This window comes from Phasianus colchicus, chromosome 7 (genome assembly GCF_987193195.1).
Source record: "Phasianus colchicus chromosome 7, bPhaCol1.hap1.1, whole genome shotgun sequence".
In the NCBI taxonomy this organism is placed as follows: Eukaryota; Metazoa; Chordata; class Aves; order Galliformes; family Phasianidae; genus Phasianus; species Phasianus colchicus.
In genome coordinates this window covers 10,476,633-10,494,017 of record NC_143442.1, presented here as the reverse complement: position 1 = coordinate 10,494,017, position 17,385 = coordinate 10,476,633, and the positions used below count along the sequence as shown (strand labels likewise).

General features: G+C 43.2%; 1 protein-coding gene across 9 annotated transcripts in view; it reads right to left on the bottom strand.

The window, feature by feature from the left end:
• The window catches only part of SEMA5B (semaphorin 5B), a 248,524-nt gene that overhangs the window by 131,608 nt on the left and 99,531 nt on the right, over positions 1–17,385 (bottom strand). For 2 of the 9 annotated variants that reach the window (XM_090143664.1, XM_090143665.1), the window contains one exon: positions 5,569–5,699. The exons of the other annotated variants lie outside the window; for them this stretch is intronic. The gene's annotated coding sequence lies outside the window, so the exon portion shown is untranslated. The remainder of the gene's footprint in view (positions 1–5,568; positions 5,700–17,385) is intronic. 9 annotated transcript variants of the gene reach the window in all.

The following is a 17,385-nucleotide window of genomic DNA, read 5'->3' as shown; positions in this document are numbered from 1 at the left end:
CCCATTAGATAGAGCTGAATCAACAATAAAGGCCTGTGTAACAGAACAAAATACACCGTGCTGCTGGGATATGGCCAAAGCTGGTGGGCATTAATAAATACCTGCTCTGCTGACACTCGGTCCTGTGAGCGGTGTGAACCTGACCACACATTGAGTCTATCCCCAGCTGCTTCCAGATGCCCTCCTCAAAGGGCTCTACATCTTTCTTTGACTAGTTACACATAATAAAAAGACATGAGGGGTTTTGTGAGGGTTTGTCTGGGAAATGAATTTAGCACTTGTGAAAAGGTGCCTGGGAGTCTGAAGTCCTCTGTTTATCCAAAGGTCAGATTTGGCAACGAATGCTTGCACACATTTATTTCCCTGGTGGTACACTTCCACATTAATCCAGAAGACTCCAACAGTGGGCCTGGAAGAACTTCCCTGCACTGGACACTGTGGGACTGTCTAAGCAGAGGTATTTTGGTGGTTCTGGGAACTCTGTTCTTGCTCAACATGTGATGTAGAGTCCTCTGCATGGCTGCTGTAAATCTAAGGTGCCAGACGTGCTGCTGACATGCAGATCAGTGATGTAAGTGCAGTACATCCAACATCACACTTACTGCAAATAGCCCACTGGCTATAAGGCCTCTGTCTGTCTTGAGATTTGGTAATTGAGACCACAGACTTATGCCTTAAGCTCTGGAAACACAGCAGCTTTTCTCCAAGTTGCCTCTTGCACTTGCACATTTGCAAAGTGGTAGAGCCACAGCTCCTACCACCATGCTACCACCATGCTACCACCATGACCAGCCAGTGTCACTCTAGCGCTGGCACTCTGATATTGCACAGTCTGGAGATGCTGATCTTTTGGGAAAACACTAAGAAGATGAAATTAAAAAATATATATATCTGATATCTCCTTTGATCTGAACTGATCTTAGAATTTGAGCCTCCAGCAGAAAAAATGCAAGCCATATAATCATCACACCAACAAACCAAAGTCCTTCCTGACAGTCAACCATAAGACATTTCCCCTAAAGCTTTGTTTTTACAGTTTCAAGACCCCAATGCCAGCTCTAAGGCCAATGCCTTGCCACATAACACAGACATACAGCTTAATTCTAACTCCAGGAGGAGAAGCATATAGCATTCTATAGTGCAGGGTCCAAGTTTCAGACTGCTTGGAGAGATCAATATATTTTGCTGCAGCATCTTCTTGGCACTGCACAGCGCTGTTTATCATATGGAAACCTTTGGCCAGAAGGCAATCAAGTGGTCAATATATGTCCCAAATCCAAACCTCTGTTCAAATTCTGTGGTACCAGGAGCATGGCACTGTGTTACCTGCTAATCTGAGCTCTCTAGCACAGGAATTACTATGTGGAGTCATGGTGAGATCCTTTTAGTGCTTTTCTCAGAATGATATTTAGGCAAGAGAATGTGAAACATGGCAATGACCCTTCCAGCTGCCTTCTTTTAATGAACTGGAACCCTAATTTTCACTGCCCACAGATTTACATTGCCTAAATAGCCTACAGCATGGTCCCAAACCTGTAGGATGTCCCTTTCCCTAAATTCCCAGACACCAAGATGATGCAGGATTTCATTCAAATCCTATGGTCTATGACCTAGAAAAGCAGCTTTCCCTCGCTGGAAAGGAAGGAACAAATATCTGACACAATCCCCATGCTCAGGTTTTTGGCAAATCCAAATGTCTAGCCAAAACCTCAGCCCTGAAGCAGCCTGCTGATGGCATGCCTTGGCTTCAGAGCAGTGCCCTGCTCCTCTGAAATGCTTTATAAAAGCCAAGCAAGATGGAAATCTCACTGTCATCTTCCAGGAGGCAGGGTCTCAGCACACGTTCAGGGGCTGATATCGTTTTAATGCACTCCGAGGCCAGGCTTTCCAGAGATGAATTATTTGTAATGAATTCCAATCACATGAAGCTCCAGCCCCCACACCTTCGCATTGCATATATAACCAAATTAGTTTAGAAGATGTAAGTTATTCAGGGACTTAGCTGTTCAGTCTGGCCTTGGAGGATTTGCTCTCATTATGGCTTTTATGCAAATTCTGTCCTCCAAATCTCTTCTGAATCAATTATTACTAGATTAATTTAAACATGTCCACCTGGGGTGCCTGTATATCATGTGCCTCATGTTAAAAAGTAAAAAGGATGGTAATGAATTCAGGAGGTGACGGAAACAGATTCCTGCTTTGTGGAAATGTGACCTTTTTGCATAATGTCATAAAAGAAAGAAGTTCCCTTAAGAAACATGGCAGATAGGGTCGTTGGTTGGATCAGCTTGGCTTTCAATCACTCTTTGGAAATTAGCATGATACAATAAAAAATTAATAAGAAATTAAAAAAAAAATCACTTTAATGCTCCAGACTATTAAAGTCTTCGATGGACTACTAATTGAAATGTAATGCTTAATTTTAAGCAATGCCATTTTATTAATGGTAAAAACTTGAATTAATGTCATTAACCAATGTTAATATTACAAATCCCCTGAGGGATAACAAAGCAATTATGTTATTCACAGCACTGAAAGGGGGAAAAAAAAAAAAGTAGTCTGTACAAGACTTCACTAAGGCGGGAGACACTGCTTCCATCTGCATCTCCTCTGCTGAGGAAGGGGGTTTGTTTGTTTGTTTTTGAGCAAAGGGGAGGGAGAGGAAGGGAAGAATTTGCACTAAGTTAATTACTGCTGATTTTCAGGCACTTAATAGCTAGGAAATTATTCTGTTACTCAAACACCATAATGTGGGGACTCTGGAAAAATAATTTGGGAATGAGAAATTGATTATGTACTCTCCTTCTTGGAGTCTGTTCTGTGTGCTTTAGGATGCTTGCACATGCACCAGCCTTCTTCCCTGGGTGTAAAAGCTTGAAGTGAATGGACAGCCTGGCAGTAAGTGGCTTTATGAAGTTGTGCTGTTTCGCATCTGCCAGTGACTAGACCCAATCTGATCACCAGAAGAGTCACCTTTTGTGATCCCAAACGCCCCTCAAATCTACACAAGAGGAACTGCTTTTATTTCATATAGTTGAGCAAGTTCAGCATCTTGTCAGATTCACTGCTAATCAGCAGGATAGGTGGGGCAGCATTAATTAAAGAACCCAAACCAATACCCTCACCAAGTGACAGAGATTGCATTGCAGAGGGGATGAGAACCTCAGATGGTGCAGGTGTGATACATCTCTTATCCCAGATTAACCATGTCTGAGATAAACCCTCGTTTAACTCTGCTTTTATTGTCTGGCTGATAATGCAGGGACAATGGGGAGATTCAGCAAGCCAAGGACTGCTGACCTCACTGATATTCCTCAGAATCCCAAAGATTTTTACTTTTTGTTTACGCAGTGAGAGTACTCTATAATGCACCCAACACACCACTGTCAGAAACCACAGTGAACACAAGTGCCTCTTCCAGATTGTGCTTTCCAAGGCAACTGGTCCAATGTGTCTCAAATTCACAGCACTAATACATGGGAAGAGATACAAAAATCAGTTTCCTGCTTCACATAATGCACCGATGTTCTACTCTATACCAGTTTTTAGACAGCTCAGGAAACTCTGCCAACACTGTCCAGCCAAACACTTCTTAAAAATTAAATTCATCACCCTCTAGGGGGAAAAGAAAAGCACTGATGCTATCACAGGCTTCTTATTTGTGCCGTGTAAGGTATAAAACCTCAATACTGACCCAAAAAAAAAACACAGAAAAAAGCCCATGGCTTTCCATGGAGTGAGACTGTACCCCTGAAGTTGGCTGGGTACAATGACAGGGACTCATACTGGTGGCTGGAACACCAGGGCGACTTTCCATCTTTGTGGCCCAAGCACAAAACACAAGTGTTTCTTAATGTTTCCGTTCAGGATATAGATACAGCTGTAAAACACAGTGAGATTTGGGAATTTTACTTAAGATGATACATTACTGAGCAACTGTATTATAAATGGGAGACTGAGCAAGAGGAAGAATTACTGCGAGGTTTCCACTGTGCCTACCAATGAGGTCCAGCACACAGATGCCCTCAGCCTGTGGAGCCAGTCCTGCCTCTCCTCCTGGAAATCTGCAGATCTGTACTTTCCGTCTTCCAGTAATGGTCTCTCTCTTACCTTTTATCTACCTCATTTCCTCCAAGAGCAACATTAAACCTCCTGTGAAATATCTCCAAAGTCCACTCTGTCACTCTTCTATTTTCTCTCCCAGCCCCCCACTCCCTCTCTGAAAACAGAGGGAGGGGGAACTCACTGAAGACACCAAGGTCAAGGCAGAGTGAGACAAAGTCAAATTCCTGCCATCATTTAACACCGCACACCATCAGACCATTACGGCGACGCGAGACGTTATGGATTGCAGCTTAATAGAAGGGTGCTGGGGAGAGGGGAAGAAGAAATGTTCCCTCTGCACTGAGACTTGCTGATTAAAGTGCACGAGTGGGCAGGGGACCGCGACAGCACTTGTGTTCATAAAGCCAAGACTTACTTCTCAATATTAATGGGCGCACCATTGTCGCCAGACGCAATGTTTTGTTATTGCGTGATTAATTGAAAGTCACACACAATGACATATTACAAGCAGGATGAAGCTGTCACTGGGAAGCAATTCTTCACCGTAATTTCTGCCAGTCTCCACACTCTGAAATTGCATACCCCGCTACAGACGACCCCTCAAGCACAAACACATTACATATCTTTATATAAATAACAGTGACTAACAACGGCTGGCTGAGGTAATCTCTGCGGGATATGAAATAGAGAAAAAGGTAAGACTGAGAAGTTGTCTTCAAACATTAGTAAGCTTGTCCGTGCTAATCTCCATCAAATGAGCCATTTCTCTTTTCCACTAAAATAAAACCCGTTCCTGCCGGAGACATACAAAGTATGATAAAAGGACACGTTGCAGCATAAATGACAACCCAAAGCCTTTCTTCTTCAAAAGGCCACTGGTTCTAAATCTTAAAAACGTATCTTGATCAAGACTAATTAAACTTCGACACAGTCGCTTTATCACTTACTTAGGTCAGTAAGTAAGTATCAGTATCTGGTCCAGCTCACTTTTCTAAAACCCCCAGATCAAAGACTCTTTTATATTTCCTTTGGCAGCAGCAGGAAGATATCAAATCATTAATTTTCTCCACGCATTTTATTTCAGTCAGAATCACTGCATTCAAAGTATAATGTAGGATAAAAAGAATTGACAGTGCTCACAGGGAAGGACACAGCCCAGGTTATGCAGGTGCCCAGGAAATGGAATCATAGAATCATTAAGATTGGAAAGGACCACTAAGATCATCTAAGTCCATCCATCAACTCATCACCTGTGCCCACTAAACCTCGCCACTCAGTGCCACATCCACTCGTTTCTTGTGTACCCCTTCAGGAACAACACCGCATCTCCTACATTTTCTACATTTCAAATTCCCAGAGGAATTGCCAATAATGGCACAGGTTGGCAACCTTTGGTCAGAGCCTAGTGCTCTGTTTCACACCCACTGGAGTAGTGCAGAGGCTCCATACCATTCCACGTCCCTAGGCACTCCCCGCGTAAGGATGAGGGGTGCAGGACTTTACCTGCTCACTGGTGGCTCTCGCAGGCTCTGGTCCATTGACTGGGGCAGAAGCAGCAGCACAGGGATAGGGAAAACAAAACCAAGCTGTCCTGGGGCTCTGTGGCACACAGTGAGCTCTGCCCAGCTCAAGCCCTGCAACAGAATAAATCTGTGTCCACCAGCCTTTTTAACAGTCGCTTAATGACCGTTAACTTTTTTCAGCCAGCCATTGACTCTAATGGCATGTGCATTCACCCACCATAATACCTCTGCTGGCCTTCATTAATTTACCATGCACAATTTCTCTGAAAGCATTTGTCAATAGAATACCCTAAACTGACTCAGTAACTCGGCAAAATAAAGCACTTTTTGTGCAAGACTCTTATGCAGATTCACAGCATTCTCCCCAAATGAGCTAGGCATAGGCATTACTGAGTGTCCACACACAGTCCTGGACACAACAAAGTGCCAGAGATGCCAGTGCCACCAGGGCACCCATGAGCACGTCAATGGGGCCAGGAGCACAAGAGTAACGGGGGCAAAAAGTAACTTGTTTGAACCGTGAAGTTCCTGAAATACCTGGCAAATTTCAAGAACAGGAAGCCCATGTGAAAAGCTATAAAAACAGCAAGGGAAAATCCAGCAATATAGTTTCACCAACCTAGACCCATTCATCAGGGAGAGGGGGGAACCCAGCAAAGCGACTGGATTAGAAACCAACTATTCCAGAGAACAAAGACTTGGAGCTGTCAGGAACTACAGTGCTGCCCATTAGCGTGGCAATAAATTACCAAACTGTCAGCGTTTTCCCATTATAAATCTTTCAGGTCCCCTCCAACGTACACTGATGCACGGCTCAGACCTTGCCCCCACGGCGGCAGTGAAGCTGCAGACAAAGGCGACGTGGTCCCCCTTAGGGGATGTAAGGGCCATAAATACAGCCAGTGGTCTTATAAACTTAAGAGGATATTGGTTTGAGGGAATAAAAAAGTATTTTTTTTTTTAATTGCAATTTGTTTGGCTTTAAGGAAAGTTCCAGGAGAAATGAGAAGGTGATGGGAAAGCCATTGGTTGTGCAGTGCCACCATGACGCAACCTGTCTCACGTAAAAATCACCTTCCACACACACAAATGAAGATTAAAACAATTAATCTGAAGCTTAATTTAATCTGTCTAAACTCAATTTAGAGTTTAGAGTTCTGAGACCTGAGTTTTGGGTTCCTGTCCATGGGCTGCTTGCAAACTTTAGGTGGGAATCAGTAGGGTGAAGTCATAGCTCTCAAAAAAAATCTCAATTAAAAGAAAGCTTTGTATTTTTAAGAATTGGGGGTTTTGTTGCTATTTCAGAACAGACTGTAAAAGAAGCACTTGAGTGCAAATGAAAACTGGCTGCATATGTGAGGGAGATTTGCTCACATGAGCATCCTTTTTTAAGTGGAAAACACCATAAGGATTTTGGCAACTGGATTTAGTAGAAGGATGTGAGCCATTATCAGCACAGAGGTAATGAAAACACCACTGCCTGGAGTTAGTATCATTAAAGACCATTAATTTTGCCACTAATTACACATGCTTAACAATAGCTTTGCCTGCAACTCTAACATCACAAAATTGCCCATAAACATGTCTGTTGGGGAGTAACAGACTTTTGAAAAAGCCCCAAGATTTGCGTTCACAGATGATGTGGGAAAAAAGTACTTGAGCACATCTGGAGAGGAATGCTGCAGCACACAGGTATGAGAAGCAAGAAGTGCTTCTCATACATGGGAGGAGGATGTGGGGCTGAGCTGCGTACCCTGAGCAGAGACCGGCACTGATCCGAACCCAGGCAGAGGACACTGAAGGTCCCCATGAGCACACCAGGGCAGCAGGGGCAAGGCCAGCCCAGCCCCCTCATTCAGTAGCCACGCCAAACAACTACTTACATTTTTCTAACCTTTGAAGACTGTTTCCTTGCAAGATCACGATTTGCTGTTGCTTTGTGTATGAGAGGAAAAGAAGTAGGAAGAAGTTTCTCTTTTCGATTCTTGCTTTTTACATTAATTGTTTTAATGTCTATGTCGGGGGTTGTTTCTTTTTCGACTGAAATCTTGCAGTATATCTTCTCATAAAGTAAACAGCATAGCACTCCGCCTCAGAGTTTATAACAGCAGAATTAAATTCTATCCATATGTCCGAAGTACAAGAGGTTCACAGTCAGAGCTGGCAAATGGTGCGATTAATCCTGACTGCATTTCAGCAAAGACAAATCTACAAATAATGTACAGTTTCCCTCTTTGTGAATTACCACTTGAGAAAAGCCCTTGCCTCTATCATATACATCCAAACCAATTTTTGAAGATTGTTTACAATAAATCAAATTCGGGACAGCACTTGACTGATGAAATTTCAAACACCATCTCTTTATTCTTTGGGTGCTCCTTTTATAATGTCAAGTTAACAGAAAAAACGCAGCGGTTCCGCAGACGCCAGACACATTCAAAGGTTTCCATTTGGGCTTTAATTACTATCGCAGTTGCCTCACTAAATTGAATACGTTCCTCCCCCTCCTAAGGGCTTCGCCTTGTATCTGATTTAACTTACTTTGCCTTGATGAATGAAATCTGGTATAATCATTTTCTATAATGCCCCAGAGGAGCATCTTCCCGTGTATAAACTTGCTGTCCCATAAGTCAGCTTTCTGCATTTCTCTCTTCAGACGTTGCTCTGAACTTTACTCAGAGAGATTCTTCTTTCCTCCAGGAAATTATTTTGGAAAAGTCCTAGGGCAGTTTTTCTCCGAAGACCACATTTAGATTAGATTAAATCGCTGCTATTACCATAAAGTTAAAAAAGAGGCAAAGATGTTTAAACCACTTCTTCCAAATGCAGAAGACAAACAAAAACCCCTTTCTCCCCCTCCACACAGCATCACCTGTTCCTGACCCCGCTGACCAGTTCATTATTGCTTTCAGATGTTAATTAGTGAGCCCAGACAGCCTGATCTTTGCCACTACTCCTGACCTATTCATCTTGGCCTCTCCGTTATTATCAGTGTCTTTCTATAGGTGTTCTCAAAAAGGGGTAACAAGCACGCCATCTGTTTTAGCTCTCCTAATTTGAGCCGTTAAATAAAAACACGTAACATCATCTACAAAAATACCTTTGTTAGGGCTCTGCAGTGAGCTCTGAATCCTTTATAATTAACTGCAGACCTACTTGTTGGTTTCCAATAAGGTCACTCTTTCAGTAATCAGAGGTGGTCCCAGGAGGTAGTACATAAATAGCCTACATTGAAGCTGAAATTAGGCTAACTCAGAACTTCCTGTACTCTTCGCTGCAAATAAAGCAAATATTTATAGGCTCTCACAATCTTTGAGGCTCCTACCTAAGAATTAGAATCAGAGAGCTCTTCTTGCTCACAGTAAATCAGAACACATGCAAACGTCCCAAAGCTTGGATTCTGCCGTGTATTATCTTCGTTTGAAACTCCCCATGGCATTCTTTAGATATCCATTAAAAATTTGGAAGAAAAAAAAAAAAAAAAAGAGAACCAAAAGATAAATCAAAAGGAAGGTGAAAAAAGACTTTTAAGGAAAACAGTTCCCTGTTAAAACCTATTGTCCCAGACTTGGAACATCTGGCTTCTATTCTGCACTCTGCCACTGACTTTTTACACCGCCTCAGGCAAGTCCTTTCACTTCAAGTCTTCAGCTTTTCTTTCTTTTCAAGCAAATAGGAGTTTTCCTTTCTTCCCTTGATTTCCGTCCTGACCATCCAAGGATAAGCATAATTTTAAAGATGACAAGTAACATCATCTTCTCACTGGACACCATCACATAAGCAGACACTTATCTGAAGCATGGAGGCTTTGGACTGTAAACACTTCAGGGTAAAGACCATCTACTAGCATTTGTCAAGTCTTCTGTTTTTTATAGACTATTTAGAGAAGGCTAATGGTATTCTGTAGGAGTTTCTGGAAGCAGCTGGCTGAGTTTCTGCTGGAATCATCACTTTAAACACTGTTGGGATGTCATTGTTTTATTCAGAGGTGTCAGAATGCCTCGAGCTTTGGCCAGCCATCTTTTCTCATTAGTAATTTTCACACAAGTTTAAATAAATGTGTTTGTACTACGCTTAGTGTAACGCAGCTCCTATGTGCCACATTAGCACAGCTAATAAATAAAAAACCCTATTCATGCCATTCTTACTCCGGACACTCATGGAGGAAGCAGGGAGCAGTAGTGGCCGGGGCAGCTGGTGTTAGCCAACAGGCTCCAGCTGTAAGCACCAGCATTAAAAGTAACTTTATCACTTCTTTGCAACAGCTCACTCAGCATTCCTTTGCCCCTTTGCCACCTCACAGAGAGGTCTGGTGAAAAGCACGGTTAGCTGAGGAGCCAGCAAACCCTTTTGTTGCATTTTGGCCTGGAACCTGGGAGCAGATCTGAATGATCAATGCTGCTCAGCCTCTGCACAGCCTGCAGCGCAGGAAGAGCTGTAACAATGGGCAATGGAAAACACTGCTTCCCAAAGAGCTGCCACCAACATGCGAGATGCCTTTCAAATGCACAAGCCCCCTACTAAAAGTGCTGTCAAAGAGCTTTCAGACACCACTGGAACACAGAATTGATGTACAGGGGAAGGTCTCTGTGAATACATCAGTGCAGCACCATGTCATTTGCTGTGACCGTGCCCAGCTCCTGGCAGCTCTCTGCCACTGTCCATACATCTTACAGGGGGTGATAAAATGATCATGTTTCACAAGGAAATGTTTTAAGAATAGCGACTTGGTTTTGGCATTGAACATATTTAATTATCATAGCATGTCTACACATTATTCCCCAGAATCTGGCATTTCAAACTAATCTGATTATTTATTTATTGCATGTAGCATGGTGAATGGTGCTCCTGACCCCCAGAACAAACACACTTCAATGAGCTCCTGCAATCACAGCTTCCCACTGAATTCCCCCCAGGCTGTGGGCTGGGAGAGGAAAGTCTCCCATTGCCCTCAGACAGGAAACCAGCCCTCTCCTTCTAAGACCAGGTCCTACCAATACAAATTGTTCTGTATCGGCTTTCTGAGATTCAGAGCCTTTGACAGCCGCAATTTCATGGGCCGGCTGCAGTTACTCCCCCCCTGCAGCCCCATCTCTTTCCTTCCGCTGCCTTTCTCTTCACCTCTCTGTCCTGCAGATGAGAAGCCCAGCTTCCAGGCTGAGCCAGCTATATTTTTCCAGAACAGCAAAGCTAATGTTACTCCAGCAAAGTTCAAGAAAGTTACAAGAAATATTCTTGGCCGAGACCCCTGGCCTGTGAAGTAACTTGACAGAGGAGACAGCTGAAGCCTTCCCAACTGTCAGCCTTGCAATATCCAAGAGAAGAAATCATTTACCTGTGCTCACAAATAATGACAACGCTTTGCTGTTGAGATGTTAGAAATCGAGCAATGGAGATCTGTGAAGCTGAAGGGAAAGGAGTTGTTAGGGATGCTGAGAAGGCGCTGGGTGCCAGCTCCCAACCAGGGTATCAGTTGCCCTAGAAACATCATAAACCAGAGTGAAAGATGACTGGAGTAGATGAGATCCATCCCCGAAAAAACAGTTTGGCAACATCCAACCAATGCTTTGAAAGCATAAAAAATGACTAATTGTCTGTGTTTTCTTCTTCGCACCAGACAAAAGGCTCCCCTGGCAATGAGGGACAGCTCCTCGAGCTGTGTTTTGCTGTTCGCTCATCTGTTTGATTTCAGAGTGGAGGATTTAAAGCTGAATTCAAATGAAAACTAAGTAAATAATGAGCTTGTCACTGTTCCCCTTTTCTTCCAAAGACAAGAGTTTGAATAACCTGAAAAAAACTGGTGACCTTTTAGGGTAAAATGTCCTTCCAGCCTTAAACCTTAACCACCACCATAAAGCTGCCTCACAACTTGGCACAAGTCTCATTTTCTGACCAGGAGCAATCCAGATCAAAGCACTTTCCAGGGTCTGACCTGTGACACATTGAAGCACGACTCTTGTCTTTGACCTGGTTCCAATCATGGTATCAGCACAGGTTAGGGTAGCTGCTTGAGTGGTGGGCAGAGGTAATAGGAATCAAGGTTTGGTTGGTAGCACCAGAAGACATTGGTCTTTGCCAGGCTAATTAATTCCTCTCTGATCAACAGTAAATACACCATGTCAAAAAAAAAAAAAAAAAAGAAAGAAAGAAAAAGAAAAAAGAAAAAAGAAAAAAGAAAAAAGGAAAAAAAACCCCAGCAAACATTAGCTATAATGTTTTTAGACTCACACTCCCTTATTTGGCCTCTTTGTGTATGTTTCTCGTTCCCTCTCCCTCACTCTAACTGGCCAGTTGCCCAATAGAGGAGAAAAGAAGAGAAAAGGACCAAAAATTAATTATAAGCAATAAAAGTCATTTAAAACTCTGTTCTAAGGACTGGTGCCAGAGCAGGAGGGGAAACTCGGGAACTCTGGATTTGCTGTGCTCTTCTTCATGGGTCCCCAGTGATGCGGGTGTCTGCAACAAGCACACAGCAACCAGCACAGCTGTTTGCATTCTCTCTGTGCACAGGGAAGCAATTTTTCCCTTTCATACATTATTCACAACTTGCTGCAGCCATTCTGCAAATTTAGTACATCTCCTTTAGCACAACGATGAGATTGAGATGCAGATTCTTTCCCTTGTTTTTATTTTTTCCTTGAATGCTGAGAACACTGGATATGGATTTTCTTTCTATTCAAATTTGTCTTTTCAATTTGAAGCAGGTTTAGACTATGCATAATGCAGACAGGCAACAAGTACGGGTTTCCTGCTCTGATCTGTGACTTCTCCTCACTGAGTCAAGCCTGCAAAAACAGTCCTCTCTGGTTGGACACAGCCAAATCCCCTGCAGTTTAGGAAGTGATAAACCCACCTCCAGCACTAACAATCATTACCACCAATAACTCCGTGCTTCCAAAAATCCCCTAGTCTGCAGCCACCAACATTCATTCTCACTTGACATAAAGATGACAGATTTGCCAACAGACTAGGGAGGTGAAATAACATCACAGAACCACCTGCTCCCATAGTTTAGCTTCAGTAACATAATACAATATCACAAGCTGAAGTCTCTTGATGCACTTGATGCAGGAGGAAAATGCAGATTTTCTCACTTTCTCTGCAAGTTTTGGGTCAGGCACCAGAGTAAGCTGTACCCTCCTGCTCCCACATGCCCAGGCTGAGCAGAGCAAAGGGTCAGATTCATCCCTGGTGTCAGCCTTAGCTTGATATAGAGCCAAAAAGTAAAAGAAACTGTGATTTTATTGTCATTCCTAAAAGATGCAGCTGAACATGAGCAGCATGGATTTCTTTTCACAGTTCAGGTTTCACAGCCACTTTGCACTCCTTCTCCAAATCAAGTGGAATATCTTTGTTCTCCTTTGAGAATCGCATTGTGTTATCATCCAGGGCTCCTAGTATACTGCACAGGAGTAGCTCTGGAAAACACCCATCTCAAATCTCAGTGTGACCAGTTACCTGCTTGCTCACTACAGCTTGCTGCCATATCTACTTTGTCAGGGCTGCTTGACACAAATTGGATTTCAGTTTCAAAATTGCATTGATGCCATATCCTGAACACGAAATACCGATTTCCAAACAATATTGCAGGAGCCAGATCTGCACCCTTGTAACTCAGCCCAAGAGTCACAAGATGTAGTGTGCATATGGAGGATGCTACAAGTCCACCGATGGAGGAACTGCAGCATGGTTCTGCCCTTTGCATCCTGATGTGGCTGCACGTAGTGTGAAAGAGGTGAATTAATTAATCACACTGCTGGTATTAGCTCAGCTGCAGTAACCCACCTGCAACATTCACACTTCCTAGTGGAGATTATCACTTCTATTACATGGATAGATAGTGACAGGACAAAGGGAAATGGTTTTAAACTGAAAGAGTAGATATTTAGATTAGGCGTTGGGGGAAATTCTTCTCTGAGAAGGTGGTGAGGCACTGGCACAGATTGCCCAGAGAAGCTGCAGATGCCGCATTCCTGAGAGGTTCAAGGCCAGGTTGGATGGGGCCAACCTGATTTGGTGCCTGATTTAGCGGCTGGCAACCCTGCTCTTGGCAAGTGGTTGGAACAAGATGATCTCTGAGGTCCATTCCAAGCACAGCCATGATTCTATTCATTCTATGATTCACCAGAGGTACCCTGTTGCATCCCTTGTTCACGCTGATGTTAAATCCTTGTAGGAAAGGTTTCTATGCTACAGATTACCTGTGTACTTATGCAGAAAGCATGGGACCCTACCCAGAAGCATGTATGGCTGGGTACTGTACCATCAGTGAGCAAGGCTCAGATGAAAGCCCTGCTTTTGATACATAGGCTTACAATTTAAATACAAGCGTCTTGGCAGTGCAGCCAGCCCCAGGTTTAAATTACAAAGCAGAAAATTCCTGCATAACTTCAGTAGCATTGTATTTGCTGAGAAAATGCTTACACTGAGTTTGAGAGCCTCTTGCAAGGGCTGATACAGCACACAATGAGGCAACAAGCAAGGAGTTCTCTGCAGAAGTGGGTACACATAGAGCTGTTCCCTATGCCTGCAGTGAAACAGTCACTGATTACTTACAGCCACCAATACACTTCGGTGCTGTCCCCAGATCAGGATGCTACCAGCTACAGCGGCTCTTGTTGCTCTTCCTCCTCAACTGAAGGCTGCTAAATGAACAGACCCAATTTGATCTCACACATCCAACCAGCATATAAAAAAAGCCCAAGAGCAGCTGCTGCCTACCTACAACTCTCTAATTCCAGCCCAAACAATCTGCTTCCCAGTGGTGGGAGAGCATCCTGCAGAAGGACCCAGCAATCAGAGGAGTCAGCAGAGACGTGATGCCGTGCCTCCAGCTCCGGCACACAGATAATTACAAAGGACAATTATTATAATTAATGCCAGTGGATGTGGCCAAGTCTCCCTGCAACTACTGTGGGGAATTTCCACCCCTACTCCAACCAAAAACCATCTGTCAGACAGGAAAGCACAAAATAAAACCCGTTTGCCAAACACTCTGGGTAAAACGTGCTATTGCCACTAACCAGGCAGTCACGGGGAAGACACACAGGTTTCTTAAAGAAACCACCACACCGTGAAAATCCTCTACTTCACATCCTCCTCTTCACCAGGTAAACAACGCACTGCCTTAGCACCATGAGACTACTAATGGGGTCTGCAGAGATGGGTAAGTTACATGCTCCCCTTTGTCCCAGGCTGGTTTGTTTTATTTAATTGGCAGCAGAGACAGCTAGAGAAAATGGACTGGATCTGCTCCTACTGCACAGCTCTATCAAGGCAGTGAGTTTTGAAAGAGCCATTTGCTATTGGACATTTGCACATTTAAACTTCCTTGTCCTTATACCTTAGGGACCACCTGACAGGCAGTAGGAATAAGGACAATTATTAAAGCAGACGTCATGTTCCTGACTGATCCATGCACTGACTGCTAAGAGGGAAATTTTGCTATGAGGGAAAGTTGCTGGCTGCCGTCAAACTACTTTCTGTGCAACTAGGAGATAAAGCCCACGTAATTGTCTGCCATGGTGCCCTGATTTCTTCACATTTCCTCTCCTCTTGCTTCAGCACTGCTGGTGAGCTCTCATCAAAAAATAACCATGCACGGACCTCTGTACTCACTTGCTCTAGGCATCAGATTCCTGGCTCACAAGTGCAGAGACCTTCAGTTACTAAGTACTGCCATCCAGCCTGTGGCAAGGACTTGGGTGGTGGTGGTGCTTATGGATATCTGTGCTGACACAGACTCAACCACTTCATCCTCCACTAGAAAAAAAAAAGCCAACAGCCACAACAAACTGGCAGCAACCCAGACAGAATGCTATTGAGTTTGTTAGGCACTGAATGGCATTGGGACTCTTTTCTTCCCAAAATTTAATTTTTATTGGAATACAAAGATAGCATTGTATGAACAGTCAACACCACCTTTTCCTAGCAGCCCAACCATGTCTTGCAAGTCTCACCCACTCACAGGAGGAGCTCCTCACATTTCAGGGCTCATCTACACTGGGATCCCAGCTCTGGGTCTGTGCTGCTGAAGGAAACACCTTCAAATGAATTCAATGCCCAGGTCTGTGCCAGTCACTTTCATCACACCACTACAACATACCAGAGGAAGTTAACTGGGGCTAACACAGCTGGAGAACCTGGTTCAGCTTCTAACTCTGCCAGAAGAAGCTTACACAACTTAATGCAAGCAGATAGATGACATATACGTACCATTAAGTACTGCAATGTGCAAAAGCATCAGAAGATGTATGCCTATTCATCCCTGCTTCTAAAATAATTATTAAAATAGACACCTGCTGCCTGCAGAGCCTCGTCGGTCCGAGTTAAGGTGTCTCAGTAGGAGATTTCTGTACAGATGTAATGAATTATGTACACATATTGATCTGAGCGGAATGAAGATTTGTTCTTCTTGTAAGTTCTTGTTGATGTACTGCCATGCAACGTTTGACATAAGTTAATTAAAAACTGCTTAGTAGTCTTCACACATAGGTTAATAGTGAATACATCTGTAAGACTGATGCTGTTACACACGGCAGTTGCTTTGTGCTGGAATGTACACATGTAGGTTTGTGACATGCTAGATAATGTTGAAATATTATTATTTAGTTTGAACACTTTCACACTCATGACAACTGTATATTTTTCAGCCCATTTTAGCTGCTTTCATTATTTCCCGTCAATATTTAATTCTTTGTTTGATAATGATTAGCCCCAAATGTGAATAAAAAGCTCCAGAGCAATAAGGAAAGCAATTCATAACTTTCAAAAATAATCTATGGCTTCCAGCTAAATAAACCAAGCTCTTCCAGATATAATGTAGACTAGACAATGTATCAGTGAAACATGCCTATTCTAAGGGTTGAGTAAAGGCCTTCAAAAAACCTTAAGTCTTCCTTCTATATTTGAAATCCCTCCTGCATAGTCCAAGCAAAGATAAGCTCCTCAGCTTTTAAAAACACCATCTGAAGAAAAAGGCTTCTCACCATGCTGCTGCTTCAAATGTTGCTGTGTTGTTTTTAATGTCTCAAATGGCTTTAATTGTGATTTAGATTTCTGGAACAACAATGAGAAAATAATCTTCATTATCAGTGGTAGGAATACCCCGGACTACCTGAACCTGCTGAGTGGAGGAAAATAAAGATGTCCAAGCCAGGGAAGTCATTTAGTGTAATAACTAAGCATGAGTTGCACCAATTGTTTTTAAACCCGCCTTCTTGTCACATAACACACTCATAAAGCCATCAGCACCAGGTCACTGCTGTGTCCCTCTAGGGCACAAATGTAATTGAAACTTCACAGCTACTTAGAGATGTATTTTTTTTTCCCCCTGTTTAAAAGGCTGCGAGGTTAGACACAACTGCAGGAACAGACCAGATCAGGCTGGCATCTATCCCACACTGTCTAACAGGAAAGCTCCTCCTAAGTCTACGTGCCAATGTTTTGCTTCCACTTTGCATTGACTTGCAGTACACACACACCTGCATTGCTTTGTCTGAGGGTCGGGGGAGATGAGCCTTTGGAAGAACATAATAAGATGATCACTTAGCAGTGCTTAACATCTGTTGCTTAACTGCATTGTGTCTCATCAATCAGTTTTCATTCTGCTTCCCATTGGTATTTTTCATTATTACTCTATCTTCCTTCCTTATTTCTGTTCAAAAGACAGTAGATTGAATGTTAAAACGGCTTAGGAGTTTCAACAGCAGGAAGAGTGCATAAGCAACATCAAGAGTCTGATTTCAGCATGAGAGAGGCTATCAGGGTAAATCAGAGGTCTAAGAGCAATTCAACA